A 16,790-nucleotide genomic window follows, 5' to 3' on the forward strand; every position below is an offset into this window, starting at 1 on the left:
TGTCCAGGAGAATTCCCCAATGGCACAGAGATGTGGTCTGGGGTGGCCCGAGGAGAATTTCTGGGTATAATCCCAGCCCAGTTTACAGTTCCTTATTTCGGTCTATGTATTTAGCACAGCAGCTGGGGTGCTATCTATTGGCAGCCTGGCACGGCCAAACACGCATTGGGCCAGGCGAGTCTCTGATCAGAGATGTCCAGCAGAGTCCCCCTGTGCCACTGAGGCATGGCATGGGGTGGCCCAAGAAGAATTTCTGGATATAATCCCAGCCCAAAATCCAGTTCCTTATTCAGGTTCACATTCTTAGCACGGTGGCAAGGGTGGTGTCATCTGGCAGCCTGGCACAGCCAAACCGTGCTTTGGGCCGGCCAAGACTCTGATGAGATGTGTCCAGTAGAGTTCCCTGGTGGCACAGAGATATTCTGATGAGTGGCCCAAGCATTATTTCTAGCCATAATCCCAGCCCAAAAGCCAGTTTCTTATTCAAGCCATTATACTTAGTATAGTGGGCATGGGGGCTGTTATTTGGCAGCCTGGCACGGCCAAATCATGCTTTGGGCTGGGCAGGACTGTGGTCAGCGTTCTTTGGGACACTCCCCCAGTGGCATCGACAGTAAATTTGGGGTGGCCCAAGAAGTTTTTTGCCCCATAATCTCATCTGAATCTGACCTTCATTTAAGGCTCTGTACTTGATGTGGGATATTATTTTACATATTAAATAGTACATATGCATAGTTTATGAATTTCTCTCTCTTTAGGAGGTGTAATTCATTAATAACAAGCTTTTATTGGGTCTAGGTTAGCTTTGAAAAAGGAACTGATAACCAGAAATAAGTAATAAGGAACTTGGAATAAGGAATAGGGAACCAGGAATAAGAACCTGGGAATAAGCAACCAACTTCAGCCTCATACCTTCTACCAGGGTCTGAGAAATGGGGGTGCTGTTCTCAGGGGCCCACCTCAAGCTTATTCCTTGCTCCCAAAAACAGGTATCAGTTCAATTCTGGGTCTCATTTTCCTCTCTCTCTCTTCTTCCCATTCTCCTGCTAACCAGTTGTCAGCCACTCCCTCCCCACCAGACCCGCCACCACTTCCCCTTCCCACAGACCCCCAGCTCCCATCGCAAGGCTGACTTGGAGCCCATACAGGACAAGGGACTGGTGGGATCTGCAGGCATCTGCACAGCTCACAGCTTTGCCCCTCCAGCAGGTTTTCTGTGTCCATCCTGCTGGTGTCAGGGGCCCCTTTCCAAAGGGCAAAACTTGGAACAGAAGGAGAGAAAATTCCATTGTCAGCACCACACGGCCACACACACGGGCTCTGTGTGTAGCTCAGCGAGAGGGTGCCTGGGAGCAGGGCTAGCTCATTACTTCACATCCGCTGAATGAGGGCAGCCTTCAGGAAACAAAGCACAGAGTGTTGTAGTATCCATCCTGGGATGGGAGAGAGGAATCGATAACGGACGTTTCCTCCTAATGGGGTCAGCACCAGTGATTCAGACACTTTCCTCACAGAGAGGAATCTAATTTGGTTGGTGCTTTCAGGAAGCCAGCAATGCCGAGGGCAAGGGCAAGCTAGAGAACAAGCTCTAGTTTTCCAATGCTCCCAGGGAGACCTTGAGCAGATGAGCTCGCTGCTAGAGAGCAGTACAAACCTATCCAGGAGAGACAGCCTGGAACTCCAGACAGGTAGATTGGCTCTGCTGGGATTTCTAAGATAAGGGACTCACTGAGCTAAACTCAAAGGGTTCCCTTAAGGGTTGCCCACAGGCTCCACAGCTTGGAGCTCGAGGACCTGTGTGAATGCACTGAATGTACCACTCCCAGGGCAACACCCAGCCATTAACAGGGAAAGAGACAAAGGACTTGGACACATGATATATGTACAGCAACGCCATCAGCCTTCTTTACATCATTGTAAATTCCTGCAAAGGTGTCATTCTCATCCAATAAACAATTACCCCAGGAAAAATGCAGTAAATCTACAATATGAAAGTTACACCACTGTAGTAGACAAGTCATCTGTTTGCTGCCATCCTGTGGTACCCCAGGACAAACAAGCAAGTTTACTCCCCCACCATCCAGCGGTGAGGCACTGTAACAGCACCTACTGCAGGCAGCTGCCCCAGAAGGTACAAAACCAACTTAAACTGTACTGTGGTAAATGGGCTTCATGTCTGGGCCAAGAGACAGTGAGAGTTATGCACATGCATGGGCAGGTGATGGCTCCCCTTCATTCCAGTTTGGCTCCTGTGTTTCACTGAAGCTCAGTGTGTGGCCCATCTTACCCCCAGCTCCTTGCCCCCCTGCCAGCTTTTCAGTCTCTTGGGAAGTTGAGTCTGATTCTCTGTTCCACTAAGGCCCTTTGCATGCTGTCTGGTGGTATAATGGCATGTAAGCCTTCTGGGGCATAGTCCTGTGTAAAGATGCTCCCACACTGGCCCAGAGCTCTGAGAAGAGCTCTCTGCTCTAACCAGCAATATAGGGCTGGGGTTAGGCGTGGAAGGGATGCGGCAGAAGAGGAGTAGAAAGGGGGTGCACCAGAACTTTCTTTACCTTCTGAGCCCCACTAGGAGGCAAGGGAAGCAGAGAGCAAGTTGGAACAGCCTTGAGGCTGCTCGAACTGACACTAGCCCAATGCTGCACATGATACAAAAAGCAGTTTAAAACTCACAGCCCAGCACCCGCCATTCCCCCACTCAGCACAGGGATGCACTATTTAGAAGATAAGGACACTGTGCAGCAGGTCCCGTGGCTGACGCCTAAATCTGGCAGTGGCTGCCACTGCCAGAAGCCCATGGGAGAGCCAGGGGCCCATGAGATCTCAGGGCGGAACGAGGAGGGGGAAGATAGATTTGATGGCAGAGGAGCTAATAAGCCTGGGTTCCTGCAGTAGATACCAAAGGTCTCTGTTTCAGTTCAGTTCTGTAGGGTTAACCCCTTCCCAAATCCATGGGAGGATACCAGGCACCCTTAGGTTTCACACCCATCTGAGGAGCTGCAGCACAGCAGAGCTGCAGCTTGGAAGCATGTGCTGCAGTCGGGATGCAAGGGGTTAATAACAGTAGCAGCTAACAAGTTCACAAGGCCAAGAGTGACTAGAGATTTGATCATTAACTGAGCCAATGGAATTTCAGCCTTCATTCATTCCCCTTGCGGAGTTCTGCCCTCCGTGAGAGGGGAAAACAGGCTGCACTTTGAAACAGGGGTGTGAATTTGGCATTCGGGGAAATGGAGATGTTGATGCAACTGGCTGGAGTGTGAGTGAGTGTCAACAGGTGCACTGTGGGTGTCTCCCACCCAGCTCTGCCAGCACCCCTCTGTCCTGCCCTCCTCCCACTAGCTCTGCCAACACCACCCTATTCCTTTTCTGCAGTCCATCCTGCTGTACCAGCCCTTACCTCCCTGAACACCCACATGCCAAAGACTTGAGGGCTCTGCTTATGAACCCACCATTCCCCTTTTCTTCTGCCTTAGGGTGAGACAAGACTGCATCAGTTTTGGCAGGTTGTTGAGGGCCGCGGGGGTAGCCCTGCCCCTTGACAGGTGCCCCACCCCTCATCACCATGTTGGGAACAGAAGTCCTGCCCCTAACTTCTGCCTCCTGAAGTCCCTCGCCTGGCCCTGGAAGTACTCCTTTTGGGAGTGGGGGTTGCCACCGTGGAGCCAGAAAACCCCCCAAATACACTAAACATTAAATCATATTCTATAACATATTTTAATTGTATTTTTAAAAATATTTTGTCCTGATGTAGGTGTGTTTGCATAGTGTATCTAGAAGTGATTGCATAAGAGCTCAAAATAGACTCTTAATCTTGTATATTGTGTGTGTGGGGTAAGGGAATATATGTGGGATGTGTGGTTGAGGAGTGAGTGGGTGTGTAGGGGTGTGGCTATGCTGGGTGGGGTATGTGGGTGTGTGCAGGGAAGGGTGGGGGTGTTTTGGGGGGTGGGGTATGTGGGTGTCAGTCTAGGGTGTGTGGTTGGGGTGGGGGCTGTGGGGGGTATGGTGGGGGTTGGGACTGTGTGTGGGGGCTGTGGGAGGGTGGGGATATGGTGGGGGACAGGGTGTGTAGGAGGGTGTGGGTATGTGTCTGGGATGTATGTGGTAGGGGAAGTCCCTGAGTCCCTAGAGTTGTGTGAGCCCCTAGAGTCGCACATGGAGGCAGCAAGCGGGAGCAACCCATCCAGCCCCATAACATGCAGCTCCAGCCTGAGTCCACAGCCAAAAGTAGTGGCAGTGTGTGCAGCCAGCCCAACCCAACCCAACCCCATAGCACCGGCTCCTGCACTCCTACAGCCTGGCCTGGCCCCATAGCAAGCGGTGCCCCACACTCCCAGCCCCCTTTCCCCCAACAAGAGTCCCTAGCCCTTGGCCCAGTGGGGCCCTTACCTAAATTTCCACATTGGTAGGGAGGCTGGGAACAGCCATGGGGTGAGCAGGCACAAGCTCATCCAGGCAGTGGCTTCCTGTCTCTCATGCCAGGCTGGGGTGTGGGGAGTTGATTGCTTAGCAAGCAAAGCTGCATGTCCTGCATGGAGGTACCAGCTTGCAGAGGAGCAGCAAAGGCCAGGGCCCATGATAATTCTTTTGGTTTGTGAAGGGTTCCCGTGGGCTGGATGGATTGCTTGCTGGGTGGGATCCAGCCCACAAGCCATGTTTTGCCTGCCTGTGTATTAAAGGAAACATACAGAACCAGCCCTGAGAGAAGTAAGGGTCAGGGCCCATTCCTCTGACCTTCCCCTGACCTCAGCTACACCTCATTGACCATGATTTACAGTTGGGCTTTATTCCCCCCATTCAGCTCATTAGAAAACCAAAACAGGGCTGGGTGATGGGGGCCCAGACAACATCCCAGCTGGTGGACAAGAGTAGGATGCAAGGAACCAGATCAAATCTTGGTCTCACTCCATCCATCACTTGAAAGATAGAGAGGTAAGGCCTGCTGTAAACCAGGCACTGTGGATCAGGGTTGAGAGCTTAGGAAAAGCTGGCCTTCCAGGGCCGGGCGTTTGGGAGGGCCTGTCAGCACAGCTTGCCTTAGATAATGGTTCCAGCGGGGTTTCTGGGAGCTAGGAGCAGAGGTGATGTAAACTGATAATTGATGGTCCAGTCTCTGCCCTGGGACAGGGGCCCACCTGCTGTAGGCCACTAGCAAAGAGCTAACAACAGAGACGTGAGAAACATGCAATGCTCTCATGAAATATTTGCTTTCGGAGCGTTACCCAGAGCTGTGCAAACACACGGAACTAACACTTCTGTCCCCCGAGTGCATTATGGGACAGGGAAACTGAGGTACAGGAAAGGGAAAGGAGTAAAAGCACTTTGGCGAATACCCACACTACAAGCTCAGTGTCGACAGACAGCAGGGCCCTTTCATCCTCCCCCCCAGCTCCTCCCCCAGTCTCATTGCAGCAAACCTTGTGGGGCTCTTTGCTATTCCAATGACCCTCCAGCGAGGACAATGAGGTTTACAGTCTCTCAGAGATGACACAGAACCAGGGTTTGCAACATCAGAAACGTTTCCTGGCAATGAAGAGAGGTTCGGCAAGCAGGTAAGTTCTGGCTTCCATGAATGAACCGACCAGACGGTGGTGGGAGGGGTTCTGCTCAGGAAGAAACTGGGGTAAGGGAGGTGGGGAGGGTTGAGAGGGCAGCTGATCTGGCAAGGTAGTGTCTCCTGCCCAAGAAGGGACCTGAAGAGGGAAGGGGTTCTGCCTGGGAAGGGGCTTGGGAGGGTAGAGACTGCCTGGCATTCCTACATTTCCAGCCCGCCGGGGTGGGAGAGCTGACACTCTCCAGATCTGCTGATCAGGGAGTCCAGACATCCCTAAAGGAAGGTTGTGTTTACACAGAAGCTGATGCCGCTCCCAAATAGCCAGCAGCCCTTGAGTGCCTGCCCCCAGCACCACCTCTGACCTTCTACCATCACCACTCAGGGGCAGGAAGCCAGTGACATCTCCAGGCGGGAATGATGAAACATCCTTTTATTCTTGCTGCTGACTCAGGGGGATGGGGCCCAGGCTCTGACAGGGCTGTGGCACCCTCTGCCAAGCTGCGTAGGGGGTGGAGGATCACCAGCCACCCCACCACACTTGCTTCATTGCAGGGAGCTCCTGAGCACAGACTGAAAGCCCACCACAGCCCCCTCTGCCCTGGCCTCCCTGCCTCTCATTTCTACTCCCTCTTCTCAGGTTCCCTGTCCAAAGCACAGCCCTCTCCTTTCACTTTGTGCTCCTGGTTTATGCCCCTTTCTCAGCCCTGCAGACCCTGTTTCCACTCCTGCCCTGCTCTCAGCGGCAAACCTCTCAAACTGCCATTTCTTTATTTTCCAGCTTTTCCTTGTGCCGCTCCCTCTAGCTGGGACACCAGCCTCAAATCCCCTCCCCTAGGGACCCAACACCAAATCTCCTCCCCTCAGAGAAGCCCAAATGACTTAGTAAGACAGTTACATCCAAACCATGGAGCTACTGAGGTAAGTTGCCTCAGTTTCCCACTCTTGTCAATGGGGATGAGGCAGCCTCTCCAGAGGGCATGGTGTGAAGACCCTTTCCTTTAAGATGTGTAACTAGGATGTTTTGTGCCCTGGGCTTTGGTGTTGTGTGGGGCAGTGGGAGCAGCTGGGTTGGCAGAAGTAACAGCAGGTGCCATTCTTATGCACCCTCTAAGTCTGAACCCAGGTCTGGTACCCTGCTCATCCACTCCTAGTTATACTACTGCCATCACCTGGTCTCTAGGTCTTGGCTTAGTTAAGTGCTATGCAAAGATGGAGCTGAATTGAATCTACCCCCAGGATTTGGAGTGGTTCTGACCCAACTCTGGATCCTGAGGCTCCAGGGCTGGTCTAATACTCCTCTTCCACCCATTGCTCGGCTTCCCTTATCTTCCACCCTCTACCCATTTCCCGCCTTGTTATACCCTCCTCCCCTTCTCGTTCCCTGGCTCTCCTTTCCCACTGGGGAGACTGGAGAGCAGTCTGGGCCCAATCCTGCAAGACTCTAAGCACCCATACTCCCACAGGAGCTGAACACATTCACTCTTTCAGGGCTCAGGCCCTTTTGTCTGAGTGAATGTGTCCCTTTAATTCCCTTGGCACTCCTCCAGGGAGCAGGAACATCATCCAATGGAGTCTGGCGGCTGCTGGAACTCAGCCTGGGAGCAAGGCGCCGGCAGAGTCCTGCAGTAAATTAAACCAGGTCTTTCATGCTGGCCTGAGAGCCACTAATTACTTTAAAAGGGAAGGACACTCTCTCTTCCCTTCCCCCACCTCCCTGTCTAGCTTTAATGGAAGCTCTGTTGAAAACAGAGAAAGGCCCTTTTTATCCACTCACTGGGAACCCGCTTTTCTGAGCCCTGCACATCAAAGTGCCCCCAAAAGATGCCATGACATCCTCTTTCCAAAGGACCCATTGTCCTGCCTTCAGGACGTGGGCCAGCTTAAAGGGACAGCAGAGGCTTTCCCAGCTCCCTTTGTCTCTGCCTCACTCTGTCTGCAACTGGGATTCAGCAAGCAGAGATGCTGGGGGTGGGACGGGAAACATGGAGGGTTCCAGGGAGTGTTTCCAAGGAGTGTTGCTGAATCCAGCCTCGGGCCAAGCAGGGGGAGAATCTCTCTAGGAAACAAACTCTGGCAGTTACCATAATTTTGCTCTTCCCTGGTGTCGTGACAGGAAATGCTCCATGGCTTCGTGCGTTTAAATGTTACAGTGCTAAGTGGGAGAGTGACAAAAGGCGATTCCCTCAGCTACAGACAGCTGCCGGTACCTATGGCATCTTCTCTGTGCCTGTCACCTTGCTGTCCATCTTATTAGCATCCATGGCTCCAGGTCTGTGATGTGACAGGTACAACACACAGTGCCCTTTCATGACTAGATGGTGGGTCTGTTCTCCCTGACCGGATGTCAAAAGTGATATATAGCTTCATGTCTACTCTCAGCATCATGCCTTGTTAGCAGAAGAATTCAGGTAACTGGGCTTAGGAACATTGAGCCAGCAGGCTTGCATGGCTGGGAAGGAGCAAACCCAAACTAACTGGGCCTGATGTGGAGAAGAATGAAGTCAAGCTGTTGTGGAATCATGGGCTCCCAAAGCCATACTCCTTTCATGGCACCACTGACACTGAATAGCAGACACCTGAAATACTTCACTTGGCCTCCCAACCCTGCGGGCACACTGGGCCCAGCTGCAGAGCCTGCACCCAACAGGCCAAGCAGAAACAAGCTCATGCTGCTTCTGAGCAGAATGAAACAGAGAAGCCACTTAGAGGGACTGTGAACAGAACACAACTCAGCTTACAGCTAAGAAGTATCCTCAAGGCAGGAACTAGCAGTGCATGCATGTACAGGCACCTGCTGGCACTGAATGAACTGGTACAATTAGCCTGACATTGGAACTGGAGTGGTGTCACACTATTCATGCCACCATAAGCAAGGTGCTGAAGGGATATAACTGGGAGCTTTGGTGATCATATTTGTATTGATAGGTGTCCACCCAGCTGTTTCTGCACTCCCTGTATCCTGTTTCAGCAATACACAGGGCCTGGTGTGAGAACAGGGATAAAAGTGATGAGGACAAATTCCTATTCAGTTGTTCCAAAGTCCTAGTTAAGAATCTCAGAGGATGTGCCCAGTGTAAGTATACTGGCCTTAACAGGCTGACACAAAACAACCAGGTTGGCTGGAAAAAATTGGCTGTGGGCAGTTGGTTAGGAGCCGGGGCTCCAGCCAATAAAATTAACCTGTTCCTGAAAGCTGAATTTGCTTGCACAAATTGCAGTGAGTGTATATGGAAATGACAAGTGAGTTATCTTCCCCTGCACACTGGTTGATGCAACTGGCTTGCACTGTCACAGGGAACTGGCTGCCATTTCGTACTCAGATAGAAATCAAGTTTTGTACTAAAAATCTGACCACCTGCCTATTCCCTATTATTTGGAGCCTAAGATAACAGGGAGTGTCAAACAGCACAAAAGCAGGAGAGGGATCCTAACTGGACTGTGAGGCAAAACTTAAGCAGCTGAAGGTGCCTCATCCTTAGCAACCTTCTTCAGTAACAGCAATCAGAGGAGATGGGACTTCCTGATGACTTCTGATTCAAGGTAGAGGGGGCTGCTGTAGGGGACAGGATGAAGCCATGGAAAGATGGAAAGGTTGGGGTGGAGGGACTTGTACAGGACCTGCCTTCATTATCCCAGTCCTGCACATTTAAAGGCACCATTATTTTTTCAGGTATCCAGGTTGTAGCCATAGTGGTCTAGAGGAAAAAGCAATCAGGACTCATAGTATAAATGAAATCTTTTATTAGACCAATAAGATTGTCGCAAAACTAAAGTATTTAATTGGAAGCTTTCAGGCACAACCCAAAAGCTTGCAATTAAAGACAATTTTTGCAAAAATCTTGTTGGTCTAATAAAAGATATCATCTCTACTATGAGCCCCAATGCCATTATTTTTTCCTCATTAATACACAACCAGGCTTTTCTCTGTGCATGCTCCAGGCAATTGCAGAACTCTTTTGAACCCCAGAGCCCATGAGTGGCTCCATGTGGGGAAAAAAAGAGGGTAAATCTCTAAACATTTTACAGCGGGATGTCAAACACAGAGCTGCTCTATCCAGCCCTCCTCCTTTGACCCGACTGGCCATGGCCAGTGCCACTGCCAACCCCAGACTCCTCGCTGCTGCTATGGTAGCCATGGCTGCTGCCATGTGGCCCAAGCTGGATCCAGCCCACATGGGACCCCCCACCCCCTCATCTACATCTTGCCTCAGACCCCACATTTGTTTGATGTCCCTGCTTTACAAGGTAGGGGAAAACACTTGCTAAGATCAGCCATCTACCTTTTGACAGTTTTGATCTGATTGGCTCAAAGAAGCCACAGGCAATTCTCCAGGCTCTTAAGCAAAAAGGTGGTCACCCAGTCAGGAAACCACAAACTGCACCATGCGACTTGGAGCCAATTAGGACCTACTCATCCTGCTTAAAATTTGTCACAGTGGCAGAAGCCACCCCAAGAGCAGAGAACTGCCTGTGTGGGACCACACTAAAGAGCATCTAGTTAACCCAAAGTCCTGCTCCCGTGTCGTGTTTGCCTTGTGAGTTCAGGAAGGGGCAATTCTCAGCTCAAGGTTGGGTTAGTTTTTTTTCTTTGCCTCCGCAACCAACCTCTTATAAAGTCTTGGGCTGGTTACTTAATCTTTGGATCAGTTACCACAGGCACCACAGTCCTTCCCTTGTCTGCCTTGGCATTTTAGATGGCAAACTCTTTGGGTAAGGGACAATCTCTGGCCACGTGTCTGCCAATAGTTGCATGACAGTGTTCAGGTCTTGGTAGGAATGTCGGGTGCTGCCAAGATATAAATAATACTAATAAGACTTGGGGTGAATTTGACCCAACATCTGACCTGAATCTGCTTACAAAGTCCTGCTTATAAAATCCACCATGGGACCTGCAGTCCAGTCTCAATTAACCGTACCTCCCTTCTGGGAAAACCCTGGTCCCTGAAGCAGTCATGTTCCCTGAATCTCACTGAGGACAAGAAATTGTTCACGATAATTAGAAGTTTCAGAGAAATCAGATTAGGATAATGGAACCAACTGGCTCCCCAAAAGACAGCTGGCTCAGCTGAAGGGTGTTAGCTAACACATGTAGCTGAGGGCCAGTACTAACATGCTTTAATACTAACATGCTTTAATACTGGCTCCCAGCTACCTTTTCCCTAAGGCAGATCAGCTGGAGTCCTGCCCACCACCTGGGCTCAGCTGAAGCAGGCACCATGAGGAAGGGTGGGAGTCAGAGTTACAAATGAAAGTGATGCATGGTTTTTAAGTGCCACAGGAGGGATGGACAGAGGCAGATCAAAGTCCTAATGGGTCAGCATCCCATGGGTGGGATGGAAGAGACTATATCCAGCCCAGAGAGTAGGCAGGGGATGGGTTATAAGCAGTAGACTATTTTAGACTGAGCTCCATTAATTTGGCCTGCCATTGCCAAATTAAATCTAGTGGGCCCACAGTTAGATCCTTAAGGATCTAGTAGGCCCACAATTTCATGCAGGAAGCACAGCAGTGGGTGATAGCATCCTGTGTCACTGTGCTCTCTGCATAAGACCTTCCCTTCCACCAATTCTTAGGAGTTTGGGATCTGGTTTGGTCACCTCCAGACCAGTGGTCTCCAGTGACCACTTCCTCTTTATCTCAATAACAGCATGCGTGCCTCTAGTTGCAAATCCTCTATGATGGGCAGGAGACAGTCACCAGGGACTGGCTTTGCTCCCATAACCAGAGCCTCTTTTGCAGCAAGAAGTGCTCAAAATACTCTTTGCTGCTAAAGAACATTAGAGCTGAGAGTCCAAAAAGGGGACAATGGAGGACCCCAAATCCAGTGGGCTGTGGGCTCTGACTGACACCTCTAACCTGAATTGCTGATTGCTTGTAAAGAGTCTTTTGAGGCCTCCAAGTAACTGGGGATCTGCCACATTCGTACAAGGGTCAGCATTTTAACTGCCCAAAGCCTGCCTCACTGATCTCCTACCCTGGCCCTGCCACTGGAATGTGGGGGAGAGTAGCTCCATCATATTACTTGAATTTGGGAAGGAGGAAAGAGAAGGGGCCATATAACTTGATGGGTTCAAGCCTCAGCATAGGGTATGGCTTCAGGGGGAGACTTCTGGGTCCATCTCAGTTACAGCCAGCGAGGCCTGTAGCAGCCCTTACATCAGAAGCTGGGTTTGGATGTAGACCCTGATGGTTCATGACTGTTTAGATCTTACTGGGGCCTTTCTCTTGCTGGAGGGGGTGGGACCACTGCCACTGCCTTCTGTCTTCCACAAATGCTTCTGCAGGCCCCATTGCCAAGACCCAGGCCATCTGGAAACTCTCACTAACAAAAATTAAACAGCAGAATCAAGAGACAAACCTGAGAGTTTAAAGCTGGATCCAGCCTTGTCGTCATAGCAACTGGTTTCCGTCACAAACCCCAAACTTGGCACGGTGGTGGAAAGCTGTGTAGCCCTGTTGGTTATTACATCAACCCTGCAAGCTCTGGGGGAGCAGTAGCCACTGCCAGAGCAGGGGGGAGATGGGGGCTGCTGGATGATTGTTTGCTTTTGGGTGAATCTGAATGCTTACGGAAGGGAACAACTGGCAAGGCTGGCTGGGGCTCTGGTGCACACACAACTCTGCAAGTACTCCTCAGTCCTGACCTGCAGCCCCCCACCCTGTTATTCCTGTCGTCAGTCCCCCCCACGACAGCCCTGCCAGTGCACCAAGCTCACGACTTCCAGCAGCCTTTACATGCAGTCTTGAACAACTGTCAGTGCAGCTCAGTTACACTACACAAGCTATGCCTCATCCTTCCAGGCTTGGATTGCCCCAACCACATCTTTCAACACACCATGGTCCTGGCCTGCAACCACCCCTGCTATTCCCACCTTGCACCTCTCAAGCTCTGGCAGCACACCTCAAGCCTGACCTGGGACCCCCTTGGCTACCCCATTCATGGGTGCCCACCAGAGCCTGCCCTGGCACCTTAGCCCTGCGCTGCTCTGCCAATACTTCTACCCCAACCAGTTCTGGGCCCTTCTAGAACTGGAGCTGTAGAAAGTGTTTTAATTTGTCACGTAATGCAATCAGCCTGAGAGACAGCAGTAGCCTGGATGGAGTTCACCAAAGAGACTGTGCTTCTGGATCATTCCAAGAATGCTGAGGAACCCCCAACCTTGCCTGGATTTAGCAAACAGCGGAGAACAAGTACCCCTGGCTCCTTTGTTTGACTGTACTGTATCAGATCAGCAGTGCGTGTTTGGGGCTCGGTGTTGCTAGAACAATAACCATGATCTCTAGCGCAGATGCAAATGCAGAAGTGAACTGGAGTAAAAAAAATCAATTGGCAATTTAATTTGTAGAAAAATGGACCGTGCAGGGCAGAAGCAGCAGGGTGGGAAGGGCAGGGGGCCCAGGTCCCCACATTTGTCAGGAGGATTGCCAGCATCTCACTGTGACTGTGACTGTTGTAGTAGAGCAGGAAGAAGGCATTCCAGTCACTCCCAGTCAGCCCAGCCCAGGGCTGCAGGGACCTGCCAGAAACAAGTCTGCTCGGCAAAATGTTTTCCACCTCGCCTGGGTGTTGTGATTGGAAAAACATGATGGCCAGTGTTCCACATATGGAGGCATTCAGTGCAAATATCTGGTGACTGGGTGGCAGGATTCACAGCAAGGAAGGCTGGAGGTGGGGGATAGAACCTGTATCCCCAAGCAAACACCCTGCAGGAGGTGTGGAAGAAACAGCTTCACTTTCCCCACTCTTCATTTAACCAGTTAGGAATGGGACTGAGGATTTCTGCAGTATGAGAGACTCAAAGCATACCTGCAGGAGGTGCTGGCAATCCTGATTCTGAGCAGTGGGCATCTCAATCAGCTGGCAAAGTTATGGTTGGCAATGGTACAGAGCTCACTGAGGCTGTTTGGGTACCCACACAGGACAATAACTAATCAAAAGAATCAGAAGCAGATACTTTCCCTCCTCCTCACTGCCCCACATGAGCTAGCAGCATTCATTCCATGTAGGTACAGAGTCCCACTGCCAGTGATTCTGGAGGCTAGGGAAGCAGCACTGGGCTGTATCTAAGGTCCGTGATGTGCAGACTGGATATCTGGGCTTGATTGAGCCCTGTTTTCAGTGTCCCAGGCTGAGGGAATCTCACCCAGCATCTGCCATGCAGAATCCTAGCCAAATTCTAACCTGACTTCTCCCCCACTGAGGCCTCTGTGCAACATGGCTTATATATCAATGAGGCCACATGGAGGATGGGTGGCCAGTGGTTGGCAGTTCTCTCTGGGAAGGTGATGCACCACTCCCTGGAATTCTGGTATCTCTTCTGGCAGCTCCATGGAGTCCAGCCCACAGGCATCAAACCACACCATCCAGGGAACTGCCAAGATTAGGAGAGACAGAGGACCATGTGCTTTACTTAATGGATCCAGGAAAAGCTATGTCCTCACTGAACATATCTTCTTGGAAGATCTTCTTGGAAGATATGTTTGCCCAGCTCCTGATGCTGAGACCCCTGGATCATAGTGTTTGGGCAAGGGAGGGCTCACATAGATTGGCACAAGGGCTTGAAGGTTCTTGTGGGGCGAGATGTAGCTCTACTGCATGCCCTGACAGCAGACCTTCACCAAGGGTACTCAGCAGCACACCCCAGTCCCCACCACCACACAACTCCTTCCTAGAACACACATGCAGATCATGTCAGCTGCATGGGTCTCCTTTTTGCACCACAGTTGTCAGATACCCACGCAACACCATCCCTGTTAACAAGCAGATGGCAATGCAGCAAGACTCAATGAGCAGTAAGGCTGGCCTTGGTGTATGAACTGGCTAAAGGGTTCAACCCAGAGAGTGTTAGTGAACGGGCCTATATTGTTTTGGCAGGAGGTAGCAAGTGGTGTCCCACAGGGTTCAGTTCTTGGCCCCATGCTGTTCAACATCTTTATCAACAATTTAGATAAGGATGTGGAAAGCACGCTGGCCAAGTCTGTGGACAATACTAAGTTATGGGGAAAAGTGGTTGTGCTAGGGAAGAGGATGCGGATCCAAGAGGACCTGGACAAGCTGGAAAGGTGGGTAGAGTGGAACCAGATGCAGTTCAATAAGGATAAATGCAGAGTGTTTCATCTGGGGAGAAGTAACCAGCAACCTAAGTATAGGTTAGGAGGGTATGTCCTGGCCAGAATAATGGCTGAAAGGGACCTCAGGGTTATGGTTGATCACAGGATGAACTTGAGCCACTAGTGCAAAGCTGTAGTCAACAGAGCTAATAGCATACTGGGATGCATTAGCCGATGCATCCTCTCTACTTGGCGCTGGTGAGACCCCAGCTAGAGTACTGTGTCCAGTTCTGGGCGCCACACTTCAAAAGGATGTGGAGCATCTTGAAAGAGACTAGACAAGGGCCACAAGAATGATTAGGGGCCTGGAAGACAAACCTTATAGGAAAGACTACGGGATCTGAGAGTGTTCAGCCTGGGGAACAGAAGACTAAGAAGGGGCACTTGGTGGCTATCTGTAAGTAAGGGGTGAATACTGGAAGCTGGGAGAAAACCTGCTTACTAGGACACCCCAGAGGAGGACAAAGAATAATGGCCATAAACTGTTAGAGGAAGGTTTCAGGTTGGATGTAAGGAAGAACTTCTTTACAGTAAGGGTGACCAGAATCTGGAATATACTTCCCTAAGTGGTGGTGCAGTCCCCAGTCTTCAAGAGGAGACTGGACAGACACCTTGCTGGGATCATTTGATCTCGGCAGTATTCCTGTCCAGAACAGGGTGTGGGGTTGGACTCAACAATCTTTTGAGGCCCCTTCCAGCCCTTAATTTCTATGATTTCTATGGCATAGCCCGAAGCACTGGAACATTCTACAAGGGGCCTGAGGGCCCACCTAAAGGCCAACCTGAGGGCCAGGGGGAAGCCTTCTGGGAGCATGCAAGAACTGCACTTAAATCAGCCACTCTCATCTTTTGGACATCAGTGCAGCCCATGGAAACTACAGGTCCTGGCACACCCCACTCTGCTGTAAGCACCATCACTCAGGTCAAGATGAACAGTTGCATCCTGCAGTCCAGGTTGTATTAAAGATTGGAAGGTGTTGGGGATCAGAGATGTCACATAAAGAGACAACTGCCTCCCTTACCCAGCTAGAGGTGACATTTGCAGCATGGGATCATTTGTGGGGTGACCCTTTCCAAAGGTGCAGACAGTAAATGACACCAAGCTCCATTGTCCCATATCAGGAGCCTGACCTTGAAAAGCCATAGAATGGCCATCCAAACCATGAACACTTACAAAGATCATAATACATCTGGAGCAATTTCCCTTTGCCTTCTTGTCAGGAATTTTTGGTGTACACTGAGTTAGAAACTGATGTTTGCTTAAGAAAGCCTAGTTTTTTAGGAACATCATGACACCAGGAGTTGAGATTTTAAGAAAGAAATGCACAAGAGAATGTGCCTGCCCTGCTTTCCTAGGAGCAGGCTGCCCATCCAGCCCACAGTGTGCATTGTTGAAGGACGGTGCCAAGCCATCTGAGCAAACCCAAATACAGCACTGGGATTCCTGGCAGTTTCTGTGTGGGACTATAACAGCTCCCAGCTGGTAGCAAACTCAGCTGTGCATGTCTCACTCAGCCCTTGGCCTTTGCACTGGGGCTGCCAATGAGGCAGCCAATTCATGCCAGGAACAATGATGGTCAAGCATTTAATGGTGTTTCTGAAACTTCCAAAAATAGGAGGAAAGCAACCAGAACTAGCAAAGAGCTATGACATCACAGTCAGCAGCCCCTGCCAGGGCAGGAGACAACCCCACCTAGAGGCAAGATACGATGCCATTCGCTCAGCACAATCAGCATGCTTGGAGTTGGACAATGGCCAGAGGAAGCTGTGCGCTGTGAGGCACAGGTTGAATGTGGTTCCTGGTCACCAGGAATCCTGGTTTTTGCTGATAAAAAATACCAAATTTCTGCTAAAAAAATCACATATTCTCTGCTAAAAACCCCAAATCCATGACTAAAACTAAAGGCCCCTCCACGGCCTTGCTGGTGCCCCTTACCCCCCCATCCACAGACCCTGCTCCCCTAGCCCTGCCGGAGGGGGCCCCTAGCTCCCAGGGCTACAGAGCCGGATCAGCAGGCCCCCACCCCTGCTTCTGCGGCCTCGAGCAGGGCAGCTCCCCATTGCTGCGTGCACTCCTAAGGGACAGGGGAACTCGCACCCCCCAGATCTGTACCCAGGGCAG

At 50.9% G+C, this 16,790-nt stretch overlaps 1 long non-coding RNA gene across 1 annotated transcript in view; it reads left to right on the top strand.

Moving 5' to 3' along the window:
- The first annotated feature begins 392 nt into the window (after nucleotides 1–392).
- The window catches only part of LOC149857357 (uncharacterized), a 29,763-nt gene continuing 13,365 nt past the window's right edge, over nucleotides 393–16,790 (top strand). Inside the window, exon 1 of the long non-coding RNA XR_016444121.1 lies at nucleotides 393–5,555. This is a non-coding gene — a long non-coding RNA (uncharacterized LOC149857357). The remainder of the gene's footprint in view (nucleotides 5,556–16,790) is intronic.

This window comes from Crocodylus siamensis, chromosome 9 (assembly GCF_052110815.1).
Source record: "Crocodylus siamensis isolate JL-2025a chromosome 9, ASM5211081v1, whole genome shotgun sequence".
NCBI lineage: Eukaryota > Metazoa > Chordata > Crocodylia > Crocodylidae > Crocodylus > Crocodylus siamensis.